At 40.5% G+C, this 11754-nt stretch overlaps 1 protein-coding gene across 3 annotated transcripts in view; it reads right to left on the reverse strand.

The window, feature by feature from the left end:
* The window catches only part of LOC776275 (UPF0444 transmembrane protein C12orf23 homolog), a 217972-nt gene that overhangs the window by 191053 nt on the left and 15165 nt on the right, over positions 1–11754 (reverse strand). The gene's annotated exons all lie outside the window — the stretch shown is intronic.

Consider the following 11754-nt stretch of genomic DNA (forward strand, 5'->3'; position numbering starts at 1 on the left):
CTACCTGCCCATTCCTGAGAGAAACCTCTGGCACTGAAGTTGAACAACATGGAATGCCAAATGCTCACATACTTTTGGGGTAATTCCTCTGTGAAGATCTCAGTGTCTCCCATCGTATTTCAGCATTAGTTGCAATATGAATGAACAAAGAGAGCAAAAGAAAGGTTTGGTGTTGTATGAAATAAAGATAAGCCATGCTTCCCTCTGGAAGAGAGAAGTCTAAGGAGGACACAGTATTAAAAAAAAAGAGTGATAGAATCAAGAGTAACCAAACAGCCAGCACATTTTTTTGAATGCCTTTTTAAGGGACAACAACAATAGGAAAGGCTTGGAAATAATTTCATTCATAAAGTTTGTTCCAACTTTTTCTTAACAAATTATTGCCTATTTTGTTCATAATTTGTGACTCTTGCCATTTTTAAGTCATTACACTCCTCCTGTTTAAAGCAGACTTAAAAATAGATGCACAGAACAGTACTACTGCACAAATAAATGCAAAAAGCAACTTCTGGAATCTAAGAATAAGGAAATGTTTTCCTCCCTGTGACTTTCAGTATCTCTGCTAGAGAGCAGATCTGCTTAATAAAATGCCTCAATTCAAAGTAATTGCGTGCACTAGTGTACTCATGCCTGAACACTGACACTCTATCATCACAAGGAAAATGGAGAATATACAGCCCTGAAGATACCCCTGGTATAGCTGCACCTCTTAACTCTCACAAAGGACATAAAAAGTCGACAAGGGGATGTCTGATTTAACTTGCTGTTTTCACTATGTGAACTGAAAGAAGAAATAAAGAGCAGGGGCAGAGAGGTGTTAATTAAAACAGTACCATCTTTCCCACTTTACAGATAACGAGTTTTAAGAACACATTACTTTTAACCTCAAAGGTATTTTCTTCACAGGCATTGGACAGCTGGAGAGATCTGTCATTTTCACTTTTGGGGCTCACTGTTGCCCTAAATTTTTTGCTTGCAGTCACATCTCACACACCCATGCATGCAGAGACAGCTTAGTGACTCCACTGTGAAGGAAGTTTAAAAGGTATTGGCAGTACAGTGTAGTAGAAAACACCTGAGGTAAGCATTCAGAGCTTGTGGGACCTATTTCATGGTCTTTATCTTGGGTTCAGGTCTGCGTAAGTATCTCCTTCCCTACTGATGGGAGAGAAAAAAAATGAAGCCATTGGCAGATTAGCCACTTAACTATTTCTTTTAAATGGTTACTATTAATGACTGGGATAGTAGATTTTCTTTTCTTAAGAGTTAAACATGCTGGAAAACTACTTGTTGTTGACCTTGGCTTCCACAGTGTTTTTAATTCTCCTTTCTCCCCCTTCATTCTGTGGTGTTACATTACTAAGAGGCTTGGGCATGTTAAATATGAATGTATTGCTCTTACAGAAGAGCCCTAAGCAAGACTATAAAGGTGTTATTTATACAATACTGATAAATGGCAGTAATAAAAAGAAAAACCTATTAGCCTTCCCTCCAAGCTGAAATCATCTAGCTATCAAGTAGATATATGGCAGGAACTTGGGACACATTGCTGCTTTGGATTACAAATGGCACTTTTGCTTTAGTCTGTTATGTTTTTGCTCTTACTTGGAAAGTTCTTACGTAAAAATCAATTTTAACCATCTTTAGTAAAGATCCTTATGCATAAAGATGTAGTGCTAATTACCTACTGGACCTGTACTTATCAGTCTGCCCATTTAAGAGAATGGAAATGTTTTTTGCACCATTGTGTGAAATCCTGAAGCCCACATAGCAGGCCAGCTTATTCTGACATTTTTTGTTCTTTGTTTCCTCATAGGTTTGTTTGTGCTTTTTTTATTATTAAGTATTAAATGAGGCTAGGTGTTTAATGCCTGCAGCTGTGCCTTTCACAAACTGTTACATGACAAGTAAATAAATACACCAAAGAGACACTGAACTATGACCATCCTCTGGTTGTCCTCAGAACACCAAAGGAGATTTCCCAGTTACACTACAGCATGCAGAATCTCACAATGCTTATATCATATGGCCAAGGCATTTCTGCCAGATGACGGCACCTTCTAGAGAGATTTTTACAAAAGGAGTTTTATGAGAAAGGGCATGCTATTGGCAACTAAGGATTCCCAGAGCCCATACACCACATATCACACACAGCCATGAAAATAGAATATATGTTTAGTAGAAAATGCTACAACTAGAAGGATAAAAAAAGATAAGGAAGAGATACTCATCATAGAAACACAGCTATAATGGTAGCATCTCACATTCATTAGATAACTTTGTAGAAGCATTCAAGGAATGAGATCCTTTCATTGCTGAAGTCATGCAGAATTTCCTCTAGTTTTGATAGGGCTAGACTTCGCTTCAATTTAAAGTATAGAGATATCTATCTATCTATCTCAGGTATCTTATATGTTTAATTTTCAAAGTGGTCAAGAACTGTATTTTGTCAGAAGTTCACATATTTTTCTCTTTAATTAGAGTTTGCCTTCTGTGAGAGTGAAGATACTATTTTAGTTTAATTTTAAAATTTAATAAAAGTAATCAGTTCAATCACACTATGATGCAAAACTAAATATATGTTAAGAAAGCCTCAAGATTTGAAAGCACTTCGTGCCAAATGAACTGTGAAACCTCTTATATGGCTTCAAAATGAAAACCCAGATGAGATGAATTGAAAAATCTACAGACTCACATGCCTTTAAAGAAACTGGAAGTTGCATTTCATGAAACACCACGTATTTGGCAATAAAAGCAATTTCTGATAATTTGAATGAGGAAAAAAATGAAAATAAGTGGGCTTGAACTTTTGAGTTTACTTAAACAAAGCTGTTACATTCCACATGCCCTTAGTTACACAGCATGAAAGCAATATTTTTTTGTATGCTTCAGAGTCTTGTAATAGACAACTCTCCCTGCCAAAATGCCAGGATACGTAACTGAATTCACATATGGGCTTCCCAGATTTCAGAAACATTCAGATACATTTCTACTCTGGACCTGTGCCAAACACTCTGAACTGTACAGGCAAGCAAAGCTCAGCTGCTGGATTCTGCTGACATTTGGAATCACCAGTGATTTGTTCTCAGGATGCCAGAACAAGGCTACAGATAACATTTCATCCATATCATAAACAATAGAACTCATATGGCTACCTCCATCTCTTCAGAGTATTTTGGAACTTCTAATTTTAAAGTATGCTAAAAGAAAAAAATCCACTAGCAATGTAATTGTTCTACAGGAGCATGACGTACTCATGCATAATGCTTGCAAAGCTATAGTTTTTCTTTAACCTGTGCTTCTGGCTAAAATCCTCTAATGAACTTAGCACACACATTGCAATTTCCTTTCATTACACTAAACTTTCTTCTCATCATTAATAATGGGGAGAAGTCAACTAGCAGCCTCCAAGCTCAAAACACAGAAGGAACAATATTAGTGGAGCTGAACTGACATAGTGAGACTTATTTCAGCATGAGCTGTTTCTTGCAGTATTAAGCTTTAATTAAATATTGGCTTGGTTAATGTTTTGTTGAGATCCCAAGCTGCTTTTGGAATACATGGAATTTTCCCTTCCCACGTTCTCACCATGAAATGCTTTCTTCTTTTTCCTCATCTTTCCACTCCTGCACTCACACACATATTGATAAGTTAATTTGTCCCACACTTGCAGGGGGGAGCAGATAAGCAGTTTGTTCCTTGAGACAGAGGTGAACAAAAGGTAAAAGTAATCTTTCCTAGTTGTTAGAGCAGAGTCTCTTCAGCCCAGCCAATGGTAGGTTAGAGATAAGACATGAAATAGCCAGCCTTTACAATCTCTCATACCACCCTGCACCTCTATTAGGAGCTTCTGGATAGCTCCAAACACAATCCTCTCCCAGCTTAGTTCCCACACTCCATCCAGCATAGCTTGAGCAGGAGTTACCAACCTGATCCTCCTTTCATGGAGCCTCCTTCTTTCATGGCTTAGAGTTCCACCCCTTTAATGCTGAGTCTCGTACCCTGCTCTTACTCATTTCTGCCAACAGAAGCCTGTGCACAACTAAACAGTCCTGGGTATTTATAAGTAATTAACTTGTGTGTCTCCTTAAACTTGCTGTTAAGTAGCAGGAACTAGAGGGAAATAACAGTACATAGCACTATAGCAGATGGACTTAGGATGTTACATGCTATAGCTCTACATGCTATCAGTAGAGCTTTGCTGCCTCTGTAACCAGCTCTGTGGCTTCCTCTGCATTAAGGATTTGCACCCTGGGATTGCAATGATTGTGTCTTTTTTCAGCCCAGTTCTGAACAGATGAATTAGGGAGCCCTACCTACAGAGGTATGTACCTCTACAGCCAAGCGTGCATCCTGATGAGGTGCAGCCACACAGCTTCAGGCAAATCGTGTTCAAAAGTAGGTTGGTGTCCTAAATTACCTGCTATCAAAATAAGAAACAGTATCCTGGGATATGCTTAGTGTTAGCAGTGCTCTCAGTGGATTCTTCTCTCAAGATATTAGTAAAAACACTTTAGACTTGCCGGGGCTATCCCCATTGTAAAACATTTTGATTTGTATGCTTTTTGAACAGCACAACAGGAAAGAGCTACATAAATATTTATCCTGATGAGAGATGCATGCCAGTATACCAACTTAACTACTCTTTGATCAATACCTTATTAACGTAGTTCTAGAGATGAGATGTTTAATAGCTGTGGTTTGATTTCCTGATGGGAACCAAGGGACCTCTTTGAAGCTCTACAGACCTGCTTTGGGCTGTGAACCGCTATTTCAGATCTGTCTGCCCACAGCTCTAGACACATGCCAGTGTCCTGACAGTGCCCCCTTACCACCTCTCCCATGGCCTTCTTTCCAGCCTGACAATCAATCTACAGAACACCTACTGCTCTGGATCAGACCAATATTAATGTCCCAGCATACTCTGGAATAGCAACTGACAATGCTGTTGAACTGCCTCCCGAAGCTGGCAGAGACTGACTGCCTGGCAATCTACAGCAAGAAGAGGAATGTCAATGTCACTGTGTTGATACAGTAACTGAGAGATACTGCACTTTTCACACAAGCACACTTTGTGTAACTTTAAATACTATCTACATTCAACAATTTCTGCTCAAAACAAGTTTCTACTGAGAGCAGCTGATGCTACATGTTAATATAGATGGAAAAGTCCAATCATATGATAATTTTATTTTTAATCCTAATAAAAATCTTCCCCAGAAACAGGCCTGTGTTAAAGCTGTCTATTATTTCAGGGTAGCACAGATTTCAGTGTCTAGTATGATATCTAGTCCCAAAGGGTGGCAAATGCTTCAAATCAACCACTTGTATTCCAGAATGACTAGTGCTAAATAACCAACAGGAACAGATATGCCCTTATTCTGTGCATTATGCAATTCACAAGTGGCTTTTGCAGCTTATCATCAGCACAGATGTTGCTAGCTGCCACAAGTGACAGACTCCCTCTGAGTTTAAGGCCAGCTCCTCTTTGGTTTATAACCTAACTCTAGAGGACTTTCTTTCATTCTCTAGGTGCTGGTCTCACTTTGGGAAGAACAAGGGCCCCTACATAATGAGTTTGAACACAAGACATACAAAAGAAACAATTACAAGGAGCAGTGGTGCCTTAAGCCAAGTATTCCAGGGCAGTGCAAGGCTGTTATCCCCCTGCTAGGAATGGAAATGGGGAAGAATAGGAAAACAGTTAACCAGTTTACCAGAAGAGTATTCTTATGCTCTGACAGACCTTCTCCATAGCATCTCTTCTAATGCAGGATGCAGTGCCTGCAAATTCTAGAATATTCACAGCTATAACTGAAGTCGCAGAGGACATAGGTGATAACACCTCCCAGGGGATGATATGCTATGCAACCCTTGCTGTAAAAGCAATCCCATTTCATCCCTGACTCACAGCAAGGGATCGTGTGTATATTATGGTACATCAGGGTAGCATTCATACCTCCTGTACAAGTACTATGCAAGACCATTAACTTTCAAAAGCAAACAAACTTTCAAGATACCTGCAGAAAAACACTTTTCAGTTGAGAAAAATAGAAGAAACTCCTGCTTACAGAATATATTGCCTTCTTTCCTGCAAGTTACAACTAACATTAACAGCTCGGTGTTTGAAATGCTTTCTGACTGTAAGCCTCACATTTTGAATGAAATCCTAAATGAACACCTCACATGTGTACTTCTTAAAGAAGGCCTCCTAACACATCTTTGTAATGCACAACATCAGGTCTCAAGACACTGAAAACATCAGAAAACAACAGAAGGAGTTCATATATCCACGTTGTCCTAGAAGTCTCTTCAGTGCTTTTGTAAAGAACATCACCATTTTCCCATTTTGTGAATGCTGCCTTCACTTGTCCCATTCCTCTAACATGATGCTAGCACACAGGTCAGCAGCAACTAGAGTCAGTAGTCTTGAAGGTTCCTTCTAGGTTTTTACATAATACACACTCAGAACATCATACATTCACTGTGCTTGTTTTCTGCTAATAGACATCACTGTACATACTATATTTTGACACTGAAAGTCTTCAACACTGAAGCAATAATTATTTATGATGTTAAGATAATCACCTCCTCTCTCACAAGAAAAAGCTTACAGAATGCCCAATTCCCACTATAAACTGTATGCTGTCCAGGACCACATTAACTGCTACCTACAGCACTCAGGATTTGAGGCAAAGCACTTCTTCAAATAATGCAGAGAAATGAGCCACAGAAACATTAAAAAGACTCTACCTATGAGGCATTAGTCCTGATAAAGTTTCCAAAACTAAATATTCAGACTTTCTGGGAGCCACAGGTGATAAACACTTCTGAGGGCTGGCACACCTGTTTCAAATCTTAAGTCTGGAGGAAGGTTCTTCTTTCTAGCAGTCAGCTTTGACCACCTGACCTTAATTACATGCTTGGTTCCTTGGTTCAAGTGTTAATACTACCCAACTACCTTATAAGCCCGCATAAGAGAACATATGAAGACCAGATGCTCAGCTCCTTTACCAAATACTACTTACAAGGAAAGCAAGTATTCCTCCCTCCATAGTGGGGAGAAATACAGAACTCTCAGCTTCTACATAGTTTATATACCATTAGTGAGCGACCCCAGAGCTTTTACACAAGTCAGCACCTGTATTTCCATACTCACAAAAAGCACCTAGACTTCCCATTTTTCAGAAGAGCATTTCAAAATATTTTCAAAATACTTTGAATAGAACACATTAAGAAAACAGTGAACGTTATTACCTGTTTGAACATCTTGTGTCATTTCTAGCCTATTATTATGATATATTACCAAGCTACACAGCATCTCCACAAACATCCTATTCCATTTTTGAGGCTTCAACTTAATAGATCTACAAAAAAAAAACCTCAATTGCTTGATGCTTGCTTATTAAGAAATTATATCTGAAAGCAGTTTCTCACATGTAACACAATGGAAAATGCAGTAATGACAACAAAGTAGCAAGGCCCCAGGCTGCAACAAACAAGTATTTGTTCAAATACAGCAGCATAGGCACAGAAAAAAAAAGGGGGGGGAAAAGAAGCTCACCTTCAGAAGGCTTCAGGAACACAGAGATCTCCAGTAAAATACCCTCACCTCCACTGCCAGCCCCTAAATGAGGTCTGGGAAGGGGTGGATCCTGGTTCTACCTGTTGTGGTCACTCAAAGGCATTGCATGCAGCTGAGCTCTTCTGGGTTGGCCCTGCCTTCCCACCAGGTGCTCAATCACTGCTTCAGGCCATGACTTAGTGTTTCTGCTACACTAATGCATGGAATTTGCTTTATTTCTTAGCAAGGGTTCATGTTTCTTTCTCTGAAAGCAACTCCGGAGATGCAGCTGTTTTATGCTTCTCATTGCACAGAAAGAGATGAAAAATGCACAGTAGTAGCATGAGATGTTAAAAAGGAAAACTCACAGAAAGCCAAGAAGTTGGATAAAACAAGCAGCTAAAAGGAGAAAAGCTTAGAAATAGCATAAAAATGATGTACCAGAGGTAGAAATAAAATATGCGTATGCTATACACTGTAAAAGGCAACAATCACACTTAGACATGGGAAACAGTAGAAATAAAAAGAGTAGAAGTCATATCTGAACACTGAAATACATTCTGACAAATGAAAACTTGCAGCACACCTAAAAATGTAATAATTGCAACATATATATGTATTTAATGGCAGCATGTCAATAGGTAATCAAAATACAAAACGGGCCCTCAGGGAAGATAAGGTTACTGCACAAAAGCTGTGCATTTCTGAGGTTCACACTGACTACAGAGCAGGGCAGGAAAGTTACTGACCACATCATTCCTTACAGAGGTTGAATGTAAAGAAATCTCAGATTCAGGAAGAATGCCTCATAAATTAAAAATATCTGTACTCGGAAGAGAGGTTTTTAGCACAAATCAGTGCAATGAAGAGTAATGACTTGCCAGGAGCAGATGATGCTCATGCAGGAGTTCCAAGGCAGCTCACGTATGAAACCGCTCAGCTGCCAAACGAGGGTAACTGCTGCTTAAATCACTGCTGTGCCTGAGCTGTGGGAAAGTGCAATCGAACACTGAAAGGATCCAGGATGAGTGATTGTGTTTCTTTCGTACCCATGGTTAGAAGAAATATACAGTAAAAATAGAAGCAGTAGACTCAGGGATAAATGCCATATGTCAAGGCTGAGTCAACATGACCTTTACAGACATCCTAAAATATTATTGTCTGAGAGGCCACTGAAGAATTGGATGATTATCCAGCCAGTGACCCCAAGGATGTGGTCGTCCAGCCTGCAGCTGTGTTCCCTGGGCAGCTCACACTAGGGCTGCAGGGAACACGGAAGGCTGTCACAACACGTAACTACCAGAGCTGGATGGCTCCAACAGACCGTAATTGCCTTCAAGCAGTCTCACCTGAGGCCTCCACCACTGGCCCAGGGCTCCATTTAAGCTCTGTCCTGGGCACCCACTCTGCTTAGGCTGTGTTGTAGGAGTGCTTATCTCTGGTTTGGTTTCCTTGCTGGAACACTGTTCTGTGTATTTTTTTTTTTTTTTAGCCTTGTTTCTGTTGATAAGCTCTGGGTGCAATTCAATGCCTTGACTTGATTGGCCTCATTTGTGGATTGTGTTATCTGTCCACCCCGTAGTGCTTGAGTATTGTGGGACTGCATTATGTTTAGAGGAACATGCTGGGGTACAGATCCTAGTGAGTTCTCCCTGTGAGGCAGCCCTTCTGCTGCTCTCTCCTGGTCAAGTTGCTTTGGTTTGCATTCAATACCTGTGAAGGAACCACACAGATAAGTTGAAATGTGGAGCTTATGATGTTAAGGTGATGTTCAGCTGCAGTCAGAAGAGAACTTGCAATCTACCATATAAACTATACCATTGTTTTCAGGAGGGTTTATTAAAAAAAGTGAAGGATTTAAAAATAATTAAAAACTAAATAGGGAAAGTGGTGCAAGTAAATGGTTTGCTTTCCTAATGGACTGCCAGAGCATCTCAGAAACCTGGTAAGTGAATCAGTGTGTGAATCCGGAGAGGGTGAGTGGCAAAGTCAGAGGCTGCAGACGCCACATCAAAGTTTTGAGGTAGTCAGGGCCGAAACTGATGATCACTTGTTGGTATAGACTGTAGGACAGGTAAGGTACTCATGCTGCCAGGCGTTTTCTGCAGGAAGCAACTACTGCTTTATGCTGCGTAGGTGGGAGGAAAAGGAGTGAGCAGGATGAGTTGCGATGGGAAGTTCCTCCTGGTCTTTTCCTGAAAAATGTCCCACTTGCTTAAATGGCAAACCACTAGAGAGCAGCATTACATCAGTACTTCTGTTATGTATCAGAAGCACAACTGGATAAAATAGTGTCGGGACGATCTGTGTGGTTTTAGATCAGATTGGTTTTCTGATCAGATTTTCAGGAGTGGGGAAGATAGAGACCAGTCGTCCCATCTGGTTCGTTGCTCACTCTTTGCTGTGGGATGACACTGAAACCAAATAAGCATCACTAAGAATGTGATAAACATATATTATTAAAACCAGCAGTGATAAACTATCTGGCAGCTCAAGGACGGTATGGCTAAGGACAAAAGTCAAAAGATGGTGTAAGAGGAAGAACGCACAGGAGGAAGAGCACAAATTACAGATGCGTAATCAAATTGTTTGGAGAGATACTGAGTCGAAGACCTGAAGATTCTACTAGAATATCAAAGCAAGCATAAAGTTAGATAATGTAAGCAAGCAGTACTGAGATTTTTTTTGCATCTACAAAATAACTGCTGACAATGCGTGAAGTTAGCAGGTGATATGAAACTTGAAAAATACCCAATTCTTTCTGACAGTCAGGAAAATGAGTGAAGCAGCAGTAACTCTCCTGACTCAGGAGTTACTCCTGTCTGTAGTCTGCAACTGGAGCCAATAAGGTATTACAGCCTTGCCTGGAATGGATATGCAAAACTGCATGGCAGAACTTCAAAGCTCCTTTCTGGCCCTCTGGACTCTCACCCAGAGTGACCCAGCTCCAGGCTCTGCACAGTGATCTGTTTCTTCTCTCTCACTTGTACTGTCTAATAACTTTTGCTCTCTCCTTGATCATATCGTGATGTGTAGCAACGTGCTCCTGTGATTCCCCCTGCCTCTTTTGTACCTGATTCCTCAGTAGACATGGAGGTTGCTCAGAACTGTACAGGAGGGCCTCTGGTTAGCAGCATAACTAACTAACTAATGAGGGCTTCTGAATTTCATCCTGTTATCAGCCAAGGGCAAAGAGAGTCCTTCATACCTGTTATGGGAGTATAATCTACAAGAAAGCTGTAACTAAATGAATTCTGGATGTCACAGAAATGTGCAATACTTTAGAAGGTTTAGGGATTAACTATCAATGTGGTAAAATGAAAATTTTCATAGCAAAACTTTAATATCAGTTAAAACCTATAGTGAAATACTTAGGAGGTTCTCTCCACCAATTCCTGCTGTGAACCCTGTAGATATCTTGAAATTGTCTGCAAAAACAAAATTCACACATTTTTCTTGTTTGCTTCCTGAAGATCTAAGGCAGCAAATCCTTGGGCTTTTCTCTAGCACTGAATATTTGCACAGAGGCTGAAACGTGGAGCAGGCCTGTGATTGTTGTCACGTAGCCTCAGTGCAAACATCTCCATTGTGCAGCTTGCTCTTATGGTGTAGGTTTTCTAGGATTCCGTGCTGTGCATCTCTTTGGGCTTGTTTCTATTCATGGGCATCAAATGAAGAAGGGCATCCGGGAGATGGGAAGCCAAAACTCAGGGAGCTCATGGTTTTATAAAAGATCCAATCACCACCAGTGATGATGCGATATTGTGTAATAGGGTAATGGGGGGGAGGGGAGGACAGAGGGAAACAATGATCGGCTTCTGTCTCCAACACATTTCCATTGCTCTGGGCCAGCAATATCTGGCTGAGAGCTGGGCTCTGCAGAGCGGGGTGGCTCCTGGCAGCATGCAAAGCCGTTTCTAGGACAGGTAGTCAGTACAGATGGATCAAAGAGTTCCTTGACATTGAGTTTTGCTGTAAACAGACTACTACCAGATATCCTGTCCCTAGGTCAGCAGTGAGGGAATTCGCAGCAGTTCATGGGCTCTTAAAGATGAGTCACTTCAAGGTTGCTGGATTTTCTTCCCTATTGCTCCACTTCCTCTGTTTTCTCTGAAGATAAATAAGAAATAAGAGCAATTCTCCTGAGGTCCTGCAGCTTGTTTATTTTGTGAAACTGCTACTCGTTATCT

Source organism: Gallus gallus, chromosome 5 (assembly GCF_016699485.2).
Source record: "Gallus gallus isolate bGalGal1 chromosome 5, bGalGal1.mat.broiler.GRCg7b, whole genome shotgun sequence".
In the NCBI taxonomy this organism is placed as follows: Eukaryota; Metazoa; Chordata; class Aves; order Galliformes; family Phasianidae; genus Gallus; species Gallus gallus.